The sequence below is a fragment of the Protopterus annectens genome, chromosome 5.part1, assembly GCF_019279795.1.
Source record: "Protopterus annectens isolate FY-2018-M chromosome 5.part1, PAN1.0, whole genome shotgun sequence".
Classification (NCBI taxonomy): Eukaryota; Metazoa; Chordata; order Ceratodontiformes; family Protopteridae; genus Protopterus; species Protopterus annectens.
This window is the reverse complement of record NC_056736.1, coordinates 552,741,144-552,754,809: the sequence shown is the minus strand read 5'-3', so window position 1 is coordinate 552,754,809 and position 13,666 is coordinate 552,741,144.

Here is a 13,666-nt window from a genome sequence, read left to right as displayed (position 1 = left end):
AATTCTATTATTAGCAGTGCATTGTCCCACTAGGTATACATTTAAAAATCCTTTATATGGCACAGTACTCACAGAATCTCAGCAAGACAAAATTTATAAAGTAATTCATGGTCGTGGCCAAGTCGTGTAACTATTTCTTATTTATTTATCTATTTATTTGCCTTTATTGACAGGGAAAGTCCACCTGGGCTGAGTCCATTTTCAATAGAGGCTTGGGAAGAAAAGCTCCATTAACATGACATTTACAATTTTCATAAAAGTGATTACTATAATGGTAGCAAATTATTGTAATAGCAAATTAGTATGCACTAAGAAAAATGCACATGAGTGTTACAACTGGAATATATACAAAAGGACATCTAACAAACTACCTACAATTTGATTATATACAAGTGAAGAATGATTGAACAGTAAAAGCAGTTGTGAGTGAGAGCTGCTTAAATATCCCACAGAAGTCTGTTATAGAGTAGATATGTTCAGTTAGTTTAGATAAGGGTGGATTATATTACACTATCAAAAGTGTTTTAAATTGAACCCAAGATGTTTGCACTGTGAAATGAGTAATAGATGGGCTGCACTGTTAGAAGAAGGGAGAGTTAGTGAAGAGAGTTATATTAAAGCAAATAAGTATAGGAGTTATAGCAGAAAGGTAGAGAAGGAAGAGAATAGATGAAGTTTAGGACTGCTGAGTGGATATTTTTCATATGTGGGAATGAGTTAACTAACCTTATTACACCAAAATACAAAATACTGACTCTGCAAAAAATCATGCTACAGTTTGTGGTTTCCTGCATAGTTCATACAGCAGAGCAAGAAAGAGTAAACAGCTGTAGTGTTTTTCTTACAAAAATAGTGGGTAGGAACTAACATCCCAGGCTGCCTTCTAAATAGCACAAAACATGTCCTATCAGGCCCTCTGGAATCACTATTCAACAGCAGCCTCCAAATAGGCTTTTTGCCTCATGAATGGAGAACAGCAACCATCATCCATCCGCACAAAGGGAGCCCATTTACAGATCCTGGAAACTACAGACCTATAAGTCTCACTAGTATCATATGCAATGCCATGGAAAGAATTATTATGGAAATGATCAATAATGACATAGGAGACCTCCAGACACCAGACCCAAACCAGTTTAGTTTCGTCAAAAGGAGGTCATGCCTACTGAACCTAATGGACTTCTTTAAGAAGAACACCAAAGGAGTGGACAAGAGCAAAATGGTTCACACTTCCTACCTTGACCTGGCCAAGGCATTTGGCGCAATACCCCACTCAGGCATTGCTGATAAACTCAAGAGGTTAGGTATAAGCACTACATACCGACAATAACACAAATCTGTTTGCTTAATCATGCTTCTCCTCAGCTTATCCTCTATTCGTCCCTTCCTATTGGGCCATCTCTTATCCCACCATGGCTCTATAGAAGCTCTTAACATCTCTTCAACTCTGTCCCAGCCATCTATTCATACTTCCTCCCTACACTGTCTACACATAGCATCAAACCTATTTAATGGCATCTCTCACCTTTACTCCAAATATAAACTGATTAACACCATTTCATCTCAAACTAGCACAAAATCGGGTGGTAAAATACTCATCATAAAGCAAGTGTCAATAATTTCACCATATACTAAAATCATTCTAGAAGGAGACAGTCACCCTAATCCTGACCTGGTATATCAAAATAAACATCAAGACAATTCTCTTCCACATACTACCCTAACTCAACAATTGTCAGTGCCAATCCTGGTAATCTAACTTTTGCTGCAATAAATGTTAGAAGCATAAGAAATAAAGTTGCTGAACTACATGACTGGATTACACAAAAGCCTTATATTTTCACTGTAACTGAAATTTAAATTAAATGCAACATAAACTACTCTGAAATTACACATCCTGGCTATAATATGATCTATAATGACCATATAAAGAGAAAAGGTGGTGGGACTACTTTAATATTCAGCAACTACCATATTTACCTTACAACAAACCAATGCTAAAATTCAATTAAGCAGAGCTTCTTATTACTTTCCTGAAATTAAACAATTATAAACAAATATATATTACTGTTCTTTACATCCCTCCTGGCGATAACAAAGCTATACTGGAAGATCTCCTATATTGGATAGCCATAACAATTCCACAAGAAAAAATACTACTAGGTGATGTAAATGTCAAAGTGGTTGGACATACACTCTAACTCCCCTACCCTTAGCATGAACTTTTTTGGTTTCAAACAACTAATTAATAGCCCCACACATTGTAGCAATGCATCAAACTCAATATTAGACTGGATCCTAGTATCAGACCCTAGCAAATACACCACCACAGTTACAATGTATGTCTGTCTCAGTTACTATCTCTCAATCTATACAATCAGACATCTCACACATCCACTTAAACAACAAGTTTATGAAACAATGTCCATCCTTTCCAGATTTAACCCAGAAATGTTCATTACTACCCTGCCATCTATTCACTTTAACTTCCTAAAATTCCTACCCTTAAATGATGTAAATTAATTCAGTGCAACTTTCCTAAATATCCTAAATAGTCTTGCATCTCCTAGAAGGAAGAAACGAAACACAGTTATGCAGTTTGTCTATTCAGAAAGAACAGAACCCTAAAGCTTGACAGAAAAAAATGCAAGGAAAGAATTGCAAAAATATAAAACACCACAATATCTTGAAAACTTCAGAATGTTTTGCAATCATACTGAAAAGCAAATTAATGAAAACAAAAATATAGTGTTATAACTTTCAGAATAATAGTAAACACAACCCTAAGAATTTCTGGATATCCATTAAAGAAATCTTCCATTCTGGCCAAAAATTTCACCCTAACCCCTCTTTCAGTAACTCATCACTCAAAACCACTGTACAATTCAACTCTTATTTGTAGAAATAACCAAGGATTCTTCATCATCTAATCCTTATAATGCCCAACAGCCACATATTCTCACATCTACTTTTGCCTGCATCTTACATAAAATTAATCTTAAAAAAAAAATAACTAAAACCTGTTCTTACCTTACATCTCCTTAATCTCCCTTCTTCAATCACTTCGTTACTTCTATTGATTTCTCTTCCCTGGGTTTCTCTCTAAATATACCATTAGACTGCTTTTCTTTCACTTCATCTAGCAAATTATTGTCTGTATTATAATAACTTACCTTTAATTTCTCTATAAACTGGCTAAAATTTCTCTATGTATCAAATCATCGTCACACAACTTGTATCTACTCTTAACCAATGTTTTCATTTTATGTCTGCTTGGTATAATTATTAAAACTGCAGCTGATTTTAGTATTATTTTTAAAGACTGTAAAATTATTGTACTTGGGAGATTTTCACTCAAGGCCTCCCCTGAAAATGGACTCCTACCCAGTTGGACTTTCCCAGTAATCAAATGTCAACAAATAAATAAATAAATAACCCATCTTGGAGAACATTGCTGTCATTGGGAGATTCTATGACTGCTCATAACTTGCAGTCATCTCCAAATTTGGTCAGACATAGACCCTTGATGTTGGTCTTGACTTCAGAGAAGTAAATACTATAAAGGAGCAGTCCCAGGACCAACCCTTAGAGACTTCACTGGTGACTGGCCTCTTTGTAGAGGTGGAGAACATTGCTGTCAGCCCCAGGACTTTAGAACTTTGGAGCCCACCTCTACAAAGAGGCCAGTAACCAGTGAAGTCTCTAAGGGATTGGGACTGTTCCTTTTTAGTATCTACTTTTCTGAAGTCAAGACCAACATCAAGGGCCTATGTCTGACCAAATTTGGAGATGACTGCAAGTTAGGAACAGTCATATAATCTCCCACTGACAGCAATGTTCTCCAAGATGGGTTAACACAGACAACTAACTAGTGTCAGAGCCATGGACTAAAACTAAATGCCAAGAAATGCATAATAGTATAATTTGAGAAGTTCACCTCTGGTAACTATCATATGACAGCTCACCTCTAAGAGTCAACTCAGTAGTCAGGGACTTGTGGACAGATAGACAGTAATGATAATCCTGCCTTTGACTATCATGTTTCTATGGTAGTGAGGAAGTCATTCAATGCTGTGCAACTTATAAACAAAGTTCAAAGGAGAATATTTTTTAGAGTATATCCACCATTCATCAGACCTTTCATTGAGTACAATGCCCTTTTTGATATGTACCTCACGAGGCACATCCATAAGGTTCCTCACTAAAAGAATATGGGGCATAAATAACATGTCTTATGCAGACTGCCTCAACACCCTATCCCTGTATTCTGTCTACTGCTAGCTGTTGAAAGGAGATCTGTGCCTGGCATACAAAGCATTGTCAGATCCAACTTTGACGGACTTCCTGCATATCCGCAAAACAAACAGCATCAGAATTGCCAGTTCTAAAGAATTAAACATTGCCTGTGATATAAATAGGACCTTCTGGAGAGAGACAGATACGTATTTCAGAGACTATAAACAAAAATCGGTGCCAAACAGGTGTAACACTACAATACGAATCCAAACACAAATACACCTCGCAGCCAAAGTCCTCCAAAACACAGAACACAGTTTATTCACAAAATAAAAGACTGAATGGTTAAGCGCTTTCATCAGTTGACTTCATCAGAACAATAATTACATAAAAAACACTCACTTAAATATAAAACCTTGCCCACAATTAAGTAACAGGTGACCAATCATTAAAACAAAACAGTTCTTAAAGTGAAAAAATCCATATGGAAAAAATGATGAATAAAAAGTAGAAACTGCTGTTAATGCTGTATAAATTATTATGTTATAAAATGTTAGTTAAACAGCCTTTGCCACCACAGCAGACTAGCAGTCTGCCTCAGTCACAGGTGGATGACTGTGCTGTGGCCAAAGCTGGTCCGTCAGACCACTCATGTTTTTCCTTGGACCCTTCATTTGTTGTGCATACAAACACTATGGACCAGGCATTTGCCACATCTTCTGTGTCTGTTAGGGTCCCATCAGTAGGTAAGGGAGAGACACCTTATTGGTTTTGGGAGAATCATCAGGGAAGTTGTTTCTGCTTAACCAAAAGCATACACTTGAAGGAAATAAGGCTCGGCTCCTGGATATATCCAAAACTTTTAATAGTCCACAAAGAGGTCACACTTTAACGTAAATACATAAAAAAATACGTTTTCGTTTCACACGACTTCTTCAGAAAGCAGGAATCAGTATGATACTGATTCCTGCTTTCTGAAGAAGTCGTGTGAAACGAAAACTTATTTTTTATGTATTTGCGTTAAAGTGTGACCTCTTTGTGGACTATTAAAAGTTTATGATATATCCAGGAGCCGAGCCTTATTTCCTTCAAGTGTATGCTGTTTGGTTTGGCTTGTTTTTACACTTGATTCCAGAGTTTTTTCATGTTAAGTTGTTTCTGCTTATCCAGAATTCTGTGCCCATCCCTGGAGAAACTGTTGCTACCATTAATAACCTTTTTTTTTTTGCCACAACTTTCTTGTCAAAAAGAAACAGTAAAGTAAGCATGTATCTTCTGCATCAGCTTCACTGGACAGGAGTAGATTTTTTTTACTCTTGCTTAGGGGCTTAGGGTCTTGTACAAATGATTGATCCTTCCTATCAGGTGGTTTCTGATGAAAGAGAAAGAGATTCCTCTTTTCCTGAAGAGATTCAAGAAACTGAATCTGGAGAGGAAAGTGATGGGAAAGATACAAGCTTTTTACCTCAGGTTCCTGATTCAGATTCAGAGGAGAGCATGTTATTTTAATCTCCCTGTCAAGGATTGTCACTGTCTGATACTATTTCCAGAATTTGTCAATGTTCTCATTGGGAGAACATTGATGTCTCTCAGTCCCTCAGAAAATACAATGACCTGTAACAAATGGTATTCCCAGAACCTACCCCCATTCATTCAGTGCTGTCAACATTGGAGGATATATTTGTCACAACTTGTGGTTTCCCTAATAGTTAGCCTGCTGCACCTAGAAAACAAGCGAGAATGTAAAAAGTTCCTCAGTCTTTCAAATTTTTATCAACTCTTGCTCATCCCAGACCTGACCCAGCAGTTACATCTTCAGTTAATTCAGCTGCTACTAAGTATTTAGTTAATTCTAATCCTTCCCCTTTTTGAAAAGGGTGGTAACATTATTGATAAGTTTGGGAAACAAATGTATGCTTCTGCAACTTTATTTGAATTGTGAGGCTCATATTTTAAAATTTATTCCGACTAATTGTAAAAGTATGTGTAATTTTCTATCTGCAGTTCTGTCCTGTGAAGAAAATTTTGCTTTGTTTGGTTACATTTCTTCAATTTCACAGGTCACTATTCATTGTTTAAAGTGTATATATGAGTCTGTAGATACTACATCCAAGGCGGTTGCCACTGGGAATGTGTATGTGTTAAGGATGTTTGCCTGATTACATCCTGAGAACTTCCCAGAAGATGTAAAAAATTAGATTTTATGTTCTTCTTTGGATTGAGATTTACTTTTTAGAGCCACTCTGCTAAGGTTATCAACAAATTTGATGAAGGGTAAGCTGATACGTTTCTCAGATTTTTCCACCTTACTTCTCCAAATTTCCAATGGGTTTTCTGCTCCCTCATCCAGTTTTGGAAAGAAATAAAATAATCAGTGTCAGTAAAATGCTGGTAAACCATCATTTAAAAAGCAGTCAAAGAGGTGCAAAACAAAATAAGGAACTCCCCAGCACAAAAATGCAGAGAAATAAGGCAGAATGACTGTATAAGTTAACCTGTCCCTTCAAACTACACCCCCCCCCAGCAGTCTCTTATCCCCTCCAGAAAGTCTGAAACTCTATTTCTCTTTTTTGCAACACATTATTTCAGACAAATATGTTCTCAGACTGATTCAGCAATGTTACAACTCCCCCTGCATTCCCTCCTGTCCTACAGCACATGCAATCTCAGGGGAAAATAGAAAATAGAAATAGTTCCTCTTTCCCAGTTGGGAAAATATTTTTATTCTAGAGTGTTTCTGGTGCCAAAGAAAGAAAATGTCTGAAGGCCAGTTGTGGACATTTATTTCCTAAACCAGTATGTTAGAGTGTCCAAGTTCAACATGCTTTTAGTTCAAAACCTATTACCCCTTCTTCCTCATTTGAGTTTTTGGTAACCTTAGATGTAATTTATGCTTAACATTACATTCCTATTCATCCACACTCCTGGCATTTGTTATTGTTTTGTGTGCCTGGATTACATTATGATCTTCTTGCCTTATTCTTTAGCTATCTACTGCTCTAAGAGTGTTCTGAAAGTGTCTAGCTCCTGTTATAGTCTTTTGCAGGCTACAAGGTATCTACATTTTTCCAAGTGCAAGCATCTCTCACTTGGGAGAGAGAGCTACTATGCAGGCTGGGATTCTAAGACAACATTTAAAAGTCTTTTTTGAATCCATTGTATAGGATTCTGTTCCTTGGGTATCAGATATACACATATGTACAATAAGTTTCTGTTTCACAGAAAAAAAAAAAGATCTATATTAAAATCTATTGCAGCTGTTTTTCACTCTGACTTCAGGGAATACCTCAAGATTTAGGGTCACATGGCATCTATGATTCCCATGATTCCTCTGGCAAGACTCCACATGAAAAAGATACAATGATATCTGAAGTCTCTTTGGTCCCGCACTGATGCCGATTATCTTTCTAGATTAGAGTTCTGGGATTTCTGAGAAGAAAAAATACTTAATGGAGAAATCAGATATTACTGAATCCAGGTCTGCCCATCTCCACTCCTGCTCCAAAGGAGTCAGTCACCACATACATCTTGGAATTTGCTTGGGGACCATGCCAAGGAGAATAAAAGTGCAAACTATCTGAGTCAACAAAGACAGACAAGTGCACGTAAATATAAAAAAAGTTTACCCTTATCAAGTCACTCAACTCTCTGAGTCACTTCTGGTCCCCAGTACCACTTTAAGTTGTTACTTTTAGTACCACAGTGATGTGGTACATAAACAAACGTGGGGGGGGGGGTGGGACTACATCTCATTTACTAATATATGAAAAGCACATTTACTGTACTTTATCATGATAAAACTACTTCATATCATGGTGCAGTACAATAATTATGAAACATATGGGGATCTAGTACTTGACACATGAAATATCTTGTGTATGTTTATGGAATGAGTTTTACGATAAGTGGGAAAACCATACGTTTTGAAACAATTACTCAAAAACCTGAAGTATAAGATGTCGTGTATATCACACAGATGAAACCTACACAGCATTTCCATTTATCCCTGTATGGATATAGATATGTGTAGGGCAGCACACTGGCACAGTCGATAGTGTTGTCATCTCACAGCCAGAGGTTCCCTAGTTTGATTGTCACCTGGAGTGCCTTCTGTGCAGAGTCTGCATGTCTTTCCCATGTTCACATGGGTTTCCCCCAGGTGTTCTGGTTTCCTTCAACATTCCAAAGACATGCAAAAGATGGATTTGATACTCTAAATTGGCCACAGGTGTGAGTGTGAATGCAAGTGCATAGTGTGGAAGAATTACTGCAGCAGGGTAAGCCACCGAGTGGTGTAAACCTTGGCTCTGGATGATTGTCACTGTTGAAGTGACACCCCAACCCCATGTGAAAAAAGGGTTATGGATGGTTGGATAGATACAGATATTATATAATGTTTCACATTGACATTCCTGGGTTACATTAATTGTCTAATGATAGTATTGATAAATATCGCAAAAAAATGGAGCAGGTTAGGTACACTGCAGGATGGCATAACAAAGCTTGTGTTAATTCATAAAGTAACAGTGCAATGGAGTATGATGATTACTTACCTTACTGCAAAGGCACTGGATTTCATGAATAGTGTACATATGCAAATTGCTCATTTCCCTAAATGTACACCAGTCATAAAAACACAACTTTCACCTACTGCCCAGTCCAGCTGAGGAAATCATTGGTATTCCATTCATATACTGTTCGAGGATGTTGTCCTTGGCAGATCAGCAATCCTCCACCCATTGTGTATATGCTACCAGGAACAGGAAAACATATTATGATTATTAAAACTAAAAAGGGAAAAAAAAAGCTCCACTATAAGGTATGGAAACTCCTACTGCCAATGGAGTCCCTGTGTTGCAGTCAAACCTGATATCACATCGAAACTTTTCCTGCCCCTTTCTAGTGATACTGATGATCTATCACCAATGCACCTCTTATTACTATAATATTATAATGAACTTCTGGACTGCTGTCAGCTCTATGTATTGAATGTTTTTTTTTTTTACTCCTTCCAAGACAAGATGTCAGACCACAGTACAACAGGAACAGGCCGCACAGTGATGTTTGTGATAACAGATTCATGATTATGATGCAGATGGTCCAAATTCAAGTAACAGTCTGGGTAATGGAGGAGCTGGCTGGAGGTAATAGAAGGAAGATAAGGCAGAACTTGCCATCCTCACTCTGAATGGAAAGACTTTGGCCACATCTGTAGAGTGAACTTCATGAAGGACCCTTGATGGAGAGTGGTTTTCATTTAATTTGCTTTGCCTTCAGGAGAGGCAGAGCTATTGTGGGGACATCTTTCAGAAAAGAAAGAGACATACCTCGATTGCATACCCATTGTATGACATCTCATGGGACACAGAGGGCATGCCCATTGGAAATTGACAGGACCTTAAATAGAAGACCCCTAAGGCTCTCCAAAGGATAGCAGGCCAAATTTGCAGCTCAGTTAAAGAGGAAAACATGGTAAATAGCTCTCTTATCTCCAAAGAAAGTGTTCAACTCGGTGAACTGGTGTTAGACTTGAAGGTCATCTGGGGTAACAGGAAAAATATTCATTGCAGTAACACAGGCATACAACCATACCTCCACCTACAGTAATAACTATGTACAAAAAAATAGCAATTCTGACTACTACAGCTGTAACCAAACCCCCCCCCCTTTTTCCTTTTCCCTCCCTTTTCCTTTTCTTTCTCTTTCCTCCTTCCCCTTTTTCCCCAGCTCTCCCCCTCTCCCTCCCCTCCCCTCCCCTCCCCTCTTCCCCTCCCCTCCCTCCCCTCTCCCTCTCTCCCTCCCCTCCCTCCCCTATGTCCCCCCTCTCCTCCTTTCTCTTCTATTTTTCTTTCTTTCTTTTCTTCCTTTCAAGTTTCTTTTTACTTGGTTGTCATGGAGTCTATATATTAATGTATATATTGCTTTTAACTTTTCTCAAGATGTTAGATTATTCCCTATTGAGTTAGGACATTGCCTTATCACATTAAATGCATTTACAAACAGTATAGGAGGATAGCATGTTTATAGGAATGGGGGTATTTTCACTACGATGGAAGCTTTAAATATAGCTATCTTTGTTATGGTTTTTATGTTTTGCTTATTTGCACTACGTATACTGAACTTGTATTGTTGCAAATGGTGCTAATGTTTTTACCCTGCCTTATATGGGTATGGTTTCCTGCCTAATTAATTTACCATACATAATTGTTAAATTTATTGTTTAATTGCCTTGTTAAGTGGATAGTTTATTGTATATAAGGATAGGGACCAACTCTTTTTACTTGTAACCTGATGAAGCGCACGATATATGTGCGTGAAAGCGCTTGTTCTTTTATTAATTAAACAAAGTTGATTGATTTTAACTTCGTGGTGGTTCCAGTGTTTTTCAACCTCTCTGTAACCAAACCCTAAAATATATTAACAAACAAACAAATAATGAAATACATCTCCAAGAAAAATGTACATCCACACATTTGTTTGGAAGAAATCCATGAAACAACTGTTGCAATAAATAATATAATAATAATAATAATAATAATAATAATAATAATAATAATAATAATAATAATAATAATACAATTAACAGTAAAAATCACATGATAATAATAAAACTAACATCAAAAAGCTCACTAAATGAACATAAAAGACTTCCAAACAACAGTTCTTACTAATAGTCCAAGCTACTAAGGTCAATTCATAATTCATCAAAAGACCAGGGATATGACTCTGACCACATCACCATGTCTTAAACCCATATGGAGTGGTTCCACCCAAATTAAACCTTAAACCCACCAATCGCATGCAAAAAGGCATTAAAATAAAATAATACAAAAAAATCTAAAAAATGCTTCCCTAACTTGCCACCTATGTAAACTCTTTATATGTCATGTATAATTGCTAGATTTTAAGAGTTTTGGAATGTCATACAGCTCAGAGGTGACCTTTGCCTAACATACAAGGCCATGTCAAACCCAGATTTGATGAATATGCTTCACCTCAAAAAATCTAGATCCATCAGAGCCACAAGGGCGGGAGACTTAAACCTCGACACGGCTATTAATAGGACGTGCTGGAGAGATAGATTCATCACCCAAAGACTCCCTATGCTGTGGAACAAAATCCCGGTACATGTGAGGCAGAGCACCTCGCTGGCCTTGTTCAAGAGAAATCTTGACCAATGGATGGGAGATCGCAGATATATCCCAGGGATTACCTCAGTGTCACTGCTCGACAGAGGCACAGCAAAATAATGGGTATAGTTCCCCATACTAAAGGGGTGGCGTAAGCCACAAAACGATGGGCTAGGCTTGTAAATGCCCTCGGGCAGATAGCCTAGTATGAACCTATGAACCTAATCATTGTCCAAATATTTTTGAATATCACATTGATAACACACCCCTGAAAATGTATCCCGTAGTTAGGGATCTGGAAACCTATGCCAACAATGAAATAATGAAATGTCTTTTGATGACCACATATCTGCAGGTGGAAGGAAGTCCTTTTTCATTGCACAGCTTCTATCTAAAGGTTTTACATTCAGATCCAGGTATGTAACTGTTCTATTGTACTTCACATGATTTAGGCCAATCATTGCGTATAATGCCCCTTTCTGTATACACTATCCAAAATCCTGTCGCGTCTCTGGATTGATTGCAAAGCTTTCTCACTTAAAGAAAAAAATCAATGGCCTAAATCATTAAAAAAATATGGTACTTTTCCATTAATGGTGCAACAGCCTTCGTGAAACAGAACTGTTTCCGAGAAGCATACCTGGAGAAGTACCTAAACTTATGAAGGATATTTTTTTCCTTTCTGCTTGTTTCCCTAAACAGAAAATAAATAAACATTGTGCTCCAGATAGAAATTACAGTGAACAGACATCCTGAAAGGCAGAAGATAGATCTCACTAATATAAATTACAGCGAACAGACATCCTGAAGTTGCCTTGATTTGGGTCAAGTCAGTTAAAAGAAATACTTGGTGCTTTTCAAAATATAAATTGCATGGCTGCAAACCTTCTGCACAACAGCTCCAGAATCTTGTTACAGAACAAGGGTGATGCCAAATTTAGCAGATTTCTTCATGATAAAAATGAAGTTCATTATGAATTCCACTACCCAGTTTGTAACCTTGGCAGGTGAAATTCCTCCAACTGCTATGATCTAGCGGTGCTGTACATTGACATACTTCCTAAAAGCAATGAGCAGTTCTGTATAAAAATGACATACCTGTGTTGGTGGTGTAAATGTGCCATCCACATCAGAAATGCAGAAAATAGATTTAGCTAAATTATGTGCAAAAAGACAGAGAGATGAATGGGGAAGGGAGTGTGAGAGGCCTGGCACGGAGGAGTTGCCTGTGATAGCCAATCAGCTCATGAAATGGGGACACTTTACAGCTGTTTGCAGGATATTTAAACAAACACAGTTTAAAGGGAGAGGCTTAATTTTATTTTTCTGCAGTGCAAATATAAAATATACTTTTAAGAATTTATGAAAAAAAAATAAGCGCTACATTTTGGACAATGAAGTTTGTGGAAAACCTGGCAATCCCTGTGACTTACCTTCTTGGTACACAGGAAGGAAGCACTTTAAAAGTGATCGCTGAGCTCAAATTCAGTGCCTCATGATGTTTTTTAACCAGGTGTGTGCAAAATTTAGAATTGCCATTGGCTTTGTTAATTATTATGCAGTAAAATACTTTTACAGACATCTGGTTATATTCAGACCAAAAATACATGACAAGTAACTGGATTCAGAGCTCAGCAACAGCATTTAAAGTGTTGCCCCAATAATGGAAACATACCAGAAATACTATGCAGGCTATCTCAAAGCCTTGTCTCTCTTCTTAGTATCATATAGGTTACTGACAGATGACCACTGCCTTATATTTAAAGCTTTAACAAACAGAATTTTGTAACAGCCATTCACAAGTGCAATGATATTATAAACACGCACTCAAGAGATCTTAATCTGTTTTGCAAAATAAATAGAACATTTGAGAGAGAAGTTTGTATCACAGAGAATACTACTTCTATCCAACCATCTTCAACTCTACAAAATGCAGAGTACATCTTTTACTCTGTTTAGATATAATTTGGATGAGCAGATAGGTAACCACAAAATGTATCACTGTTTTAACATTCCTGTCCCTCACGGCATGTACATGATAGTGTCCCAATATATCCTTCCTTGTCCTATCTCTGGGTCATTTGTGTGCAAAATATAAGGGCTAAAAACTACCAAGGGAATATAAGGGCATTCTTCTTAAGATTCTCACAGATCAACAGCCTAGTAAATACCTTTAAAGTTAGATTTATCAAAGGATTTGTTTGTACATTATGGTGTACATACATACATGTGCAATAATCCTATGGACCTTTGCTTTAACACTACACATTTCTAAGCCTCTACTTTTTTGAGTGTTCATT